The following is a 6,377-nucleotide window of genomic DNA, read 5'->3' as shown; positions in this document are numbered from 1 at the left end:
AAATAAAACACATCTCACATTACAATATAAATCTAGCAGTGGTTTTTTGGCTCAAGTCAAAACAGTTAATTTTCCTACCTACAATTTTTTTATTATATTTACATTCACCAAACAACGAATTAAACCAAACAACACGCAAAGTAACTCAAAAAAAACTAGTTACCATCTCTGCAAAAAATAAATAGTACATGATCCCTCGCCTAATAAATAGTTTAGATAATACTTTTAGGTCAGGACTAACCGAATTTAACTTTAAACACAAGTTAAAATCATACTTTCAAAACAAATATTAACAATTCCCATTTTTGAAAAATTAAATATAACAAATTATTATCATGTAACGCTCCCTAGTGCTTCTATACATAATGTAAGTATATATTATTTATGGAAGCACTATACCCAAAATCGATTAATGGACGGAATGATAAGCAACATACTAAACCATAGTGGTTTTTTTGTTGTGTTAAAAGTATTTGTAAAATGTTCAATATTTGATAGTTAATAAAAAAAAAAAAAAAAAAAATTGAATCTATGAACTTTCGGTAGAGAAGCTGGATTTAAATCGCTGAGCCAGAGTGGTCGTTAGCGTAGCTTCCGCGGATTGTATAGAGTGTCTTGGTTCTAATCTCAGCTCAAATCATGACAATCGAGTCGGATGTAAGACGACAATAAATCACCGACTCACAACTCTCACAGACACGTCGTACAATATGCAAACTAAAACTAGGATTGACTGATAAGAACAACAGAAGCTGACGGACGTACAAACTAGTAGATTTGTTATGCTCATCGCTGTGTTCGTCGTTGAGTTCGCCGACGAAACATATACTTTTATTTTAATTTTTTATTTATAGACTGGCGCTTGGCTGCAATCAGACCTGGTGGCAAGTGATGATGCAACCTAAGATGGAGCGCGCTTGCCTAGGAGATGCCTATTCACTCTTGACTTGAAGGTACCCATACTATAATTGGAGGGGAAAACTGATGCTGGATGGGTGTTTCAAATCTTAGTGGTTTGAATTAGAAATGAGGAGGCAAATCGCTTCATACGTATCCTTGGAATAACGTACGGGTGCAGACCTTGGCGATGCGGTACGAAATATACCTATCCTGTAAAAAACCGAGAGACAGGCAACTTTTGCGCCGAAGTTCCAAACTTTGAGAATTGACCAGCGCTTCGTCACCAATGAGTCCACCGAATAGTGGATTCGGTGGACTGCTCTATTTTAAAAAAGTGTGCCATGGTAGGTTTTTAGTTCAAAAGAGTAGGTATATTTAGTGGGCACTGGTATATTAATCAAATATCAAAACCATAATAATTCTTATCAGTCCGCCGTCAATCAGGCAGCGCTATAAGCTATCAGACAATAATCACAAGTTGAGACATATCAATGCGATCAGCGTAACAAGGCAACGCTGGCGTCATAAACAACGTGTCAATCCTGTGCTACCTGAGAATGTACAGTGTGTTATAAATGTGGGATAGCAGGCGTTACTTTGCCGAGTATCATGATATACTTGCATTTTTAGGGTTCCGTACCTCAAAAGGAAAAAAAGAACCCTATAGGATCATTTTGTTGCCTGTTTGTCTGTCGGTCTTTCGTGCATTAAAATAAAACCTACAGGGTACTTTCCGTTGACCTAGAATCATGAAATTTGGTACGTAGGTAGGTCTTATAGTACAAGTAAAGGAAAAAGTCTTAAAACTGGGAATTTATGGTTACATCTAAAAAAAAATGTATTCATGAACAAATAATTAGTATCTACTTATTTTCAATTTTCAAAGTAAGATTATCATGCCAAGTGAGGTATCATATGAAAGGGCTTTGACTGTACATTCTAAAACAGGTTTATTTTTTAATTTTTATGCATAATAGTTATTGATTTATCGAGAAAAATATCGAAAGATACGACTTGACCAAATAAAAAAGTGAGACAGTTTTTCCGTAGGATTTTTCTCAGTTAGGTAGGTAATTCCTACACTATACCTAAGTATGACATAAAATTATAGTTAGATATTATCATCCTGTAGTTTACGAGTTTATATACAGCGTGTTACAATGAATGTCTCGAGCGAGAGGCAGCTCAAATAAACTAGGTGTTAGTTGTTGTTATTTACAAGTCGGGGATTTCCATTAGCGACCACTGTTGGTAGCTGATCCGATCGGATCGGAGGACGTTTCACATAAACCAGCAGATCAATAACACATTTCCCCATTCGAGTCAATCGTCGAGTTGTCAAATCACTGAGTTTGGAGAAAGAATTGTTTTTAGTGAGCTAGTCACTGCGAAGAGACCATCTTGATGTTTAGAAGATTTCAAGAATACGGCTCAACGCGAACCGTTGCGTTACCTTTGCAAGAAGCAATATAGAAAGATTCAAGTCTACAGGAGGTTATTAAAGTAAACACATTGTTTAGTTAGTGAGGTAGTCAGTGCGAAGAGACCACGTGTCGATGTTTACAAGGTAGTTTATGGAGTAGTTAGTCGGTTGCCTTGAAGCCTTTGGGAATGCGGCCCACTGCGAACCTTTGCGTAACTTTTGCAAGGAACCACACGAACTGAGCCCTAACACAAAATTTTAATACCAAGTAGCTAAGCAAAGCATTTTATTTTTACTATGTGTCACAAAGAATATATTTACCACACTAAAAAATCAAGAATCACAAATCAATCAGACAGAATCCGCGTGCGGGAAAACACCCACTTAATTTTAAACCGAAACGTAAATCACTTTTTGAAAATTTTCTCTGTCGCGAATCGAATCCGAGACCTCATAAGCTTATCATTAGACCTGAATATGAATAACTAATGTAGTGGGTACTATCTTATAACTGAAACAACAAAGGACCTAAAATGTCAATCTGAAAAGTATAACAGCTAAGGATCCCGTTGAACTCTTTTACAGGAAAGTTTGATCCGGCTACGCTCGAAGTGATAAATCTAAATCATGTATTCGTAGGTATGTGTTGTGTTGTGTGTAGCTTCATCTTGTTACATATATAAAAGGAAATGCTGACTGACTGACTGATCTATCAACGCACAGTAAACCACTGGACGGATCGGGCTAAAATTTGGCATGTAGATAGCTATTATGACGTAGACATCCGCTATGAAAGCGTTTTTTTAAATTTAACCTCAAAGGGGGTAAAATAGAGGTTTGTTTGTGTAGTCCACTCGGATGATCAGCTTCAGCCACTTCAGCTTCGCAACCCGCTGAACTATGTCGGTTACTGTAGTGCTCCTACGGATCTCCTCATTTCTGATTTGATCACGTAGAGAAACTCCAAGCATAGCCTTCTACATCGCTACAGCGTTTTAGCATATTACGTGTTAAAAAAAATGAAAATTTTCTGGACTCTGAAAACACTAGCAGTTAAAAGGAGATAAAGGTCTATTTATTTTAATATCTCGTCATAAACAAACATAATTTCATAAATATTATAGAGATTTCTTAACGATCGCATGATAATAGAATTTCAAACACGAGTCTCAAATCTATACAATAATTGCCATTTATATGATAATAATCATTGCGGGCGTACCCTTGCTAGATTATAACACCAGCAAACTAGGTGCAGAATCATATACATTGCTGCTTTTCTATGAACACAATTAATAAACTCACGGTTATTGAAACGTAATGTATGCAGTACAAACTCGATTATGCGCATATTTAATGAATGCTCATTGTTTTGTTGAATCGATTTTAATTGCGTTATGTGATTACAGTTATTTGTTTATTAGCATGTTTCGCACTTAGGTATTTATCTTCTTACCTTAGGTGTAGTATTATCAGTAATTATTATAAATAGTTTTGTTTTATAGGTACAGTGGCGCCGATTCTCTTGTATTTCTCTGAACTAAATTTAGAGTATTGTTTCCTATTGTTTCTTTTTAATACAGCTAAAAAGGACGGAACATGAATTTTACATTTATAGACTCTAAATGTTAGTGTACCTACGCTACAAATTTAAACAATAGGCTCGCGACTGGCAGCTAACGTCACGACGTTTGACAGCTCTAAATTAACTTTAAAACTGTCAAACTGTGTCTGTCCTTTTCATATTACGTTAGTAAGAAGAGGATGCGAATACTCTAAAATTTAGGTGTGCTCAGAATCAGTGCCTGTATTAAAAATTAAAATGCACGTTTTTTCATATAAGGTTCCTTTTTTAAATTTGAGGTACGGACCCCTAAAAAATAAAAATATACTTAGCTAAGTATTAGCAGTAATCTTTTATAGAAAATAAATAAGCTACACATAACTAAGCTAAGCTATAACATCAGTTTGAGCGAGTCTTATGTTTTAATTTAATTATTCTGAGTTACATTTTTAACTGCTTACAAAAAAACATCGCTATATCGTCTATAAAAACACCACAATATATAAAACTGAGTTATATTATGTACAGTAATAATCAGCAGATTGAAGCAGCTCTCGATTCCTCATGAAGAGGTGAAAAGTAAGATGTGTTGACTCGTGCGACCCCAATGTTCATCTTACCTCCGAGATACACCTACATGTCAGTGTACTCACTACACTAGAGAACTTTCAAGCGATTACAGCCTCCAATATCTAATTAATAAAGCTGTTTATTGAGCGAATATTTTGAGTTTGAAAACTTAACTTTTCTTGTATTGGGTAAATTATAATTTTTTAGGACGCATTTAGCTATCATTTTTTATTAAAATTACTGTGAATACTTTATTTAATGGTGACTGATATGATATGTTTAGAGAGTATCACAATGCTAATTTATTATGTTAATTAAACATAATAATTGTTTAATTTTATGAAAACGATTTTGTGAGGGCCGCTTACGCATAATAAATTATGTCAAGTGCGAGTTGGAATCGCACAACAAGGGTTCTGTACTGTGTGTGTACTTACTTTTTAATTATATTTTAATTTGCATGTCGGAAATTTCGAAATTTTTATTATTGGTTGTTAAAGCGGCAAAAGCAATAAGTACACTGTGAAAATTTCAGCTCTCTCCGCAATTGTAACAGACCGCAGATGTGGACAGACAGCGGAGGCGTAGTACTAGGGTCCAGTAATTGGCCCCCTTCGTGTACGGAACCCTAAAAATGAAAAGTTTCTATTTTATGTTCTGTTGAAAGTCCACATACATATTTTAAACGATATGGTTTCTCAAATTTTAATGAACCTTTATTTGATCGCATAAGCGATAACCTAATTATGGGCTCTTTTTAACAATGAACAAGATTAATCATAGCAATATCTTCTTATACATAAAAATTAACGACTGCACCAAATTAAATAAGTGATACTTTTTTTTAAAGAAAGGATTTTTGAAAATACAACCCCTAAGGGAGTAAAATAGAGGTTTGAAATTTGTGTTGTCCACGCGGACAAAGTCACGGGAATAAGCTAGTAAGGCGTCGATTCTGATGTCTTTTTCGAAACTAAATTTAGGGTATCTACATATTTTTCTTTTCAATATTGTTAAAAAATATATAGTATTAAAGTAACTAATTTAACCTTCCGCGAGCTTTATAAACTGCAAAATAAATCTTCCAAGCTGTCCCAAGATATGAGATATCATGAATTCATGAGCATGTTTAGAGAGCCGCGCCCGCCGCAAGTGTCGCGGACAATTATGCGAGGCGTAATTAAAGGCTAATCGGCCATTAAACGCTAATCTCGTGGCGCATAAGAACTTGTAATTATACTCAATTATCACGTGCTAGCAATACAACTAATTATTGTAGTATTCAGTATTGGATATAAATATTTGGTTAGTTCATCATCATGATCAACCTATCGCCGACTCGCTAGTATAGTACGCGACAGGTCGAGATGACAATTGGGGAGGGAACGCCCCGCACATCCGCAAAGTCCCTGCGCTAACCCGGTACGGTGCGGACGTGCGGGTATGCAGGGTGTCTCCCTACCTCATACCCCGATTGCCATCTCTATCTGTCGCAGACTATACCTAACCACGGGTCTCCTTTCAGATAGAGAAGGGATTAGACCATAGTTACACCAATGAGGATATATTGCAGAACTATCAAGCATGCAGGTTTCCTCACGAGGTTTTCCTTCACTGTTAAAGCAAGTGTTACTTAAGTGCTTAAAACGCACATAGCTCCGAAAAGTTAGAAGTGCATGCCTGGGATCGAACCCCGCACCCCTGACTAGGAGACCGACGTCTTAACCACTAGGCTATCATAATATTAAAATTTATGAAGATGCATAAAAACTTTTGTAATTATAGTCGGCGACAAATCAAGTTTGTGAACACTGACTATAAATTATTTGGCTCATACTTTGTTTCACACTCATACACACACACACACATACACACTCAAGTGCTCAAATACATGTTTACATACACTTGTTAACACACACA

This window comes from Maniola hyperantus, chromosome 5 (genome assembly GCF_902806685.2).
Source record: "Maniola hyperantus chromosome 5, iAphHyp1.2, whole genome shotgun sequence".
NCBI classification, from domain to species: Eukaryota; Metazoa; Arthropoda; class Insecta; order Lepidoptera; family Nymphalidae; genus Maniola; species Maniola hyperantus.
This window is presented reverse-complemented; position numbering follows the sequence as displayed.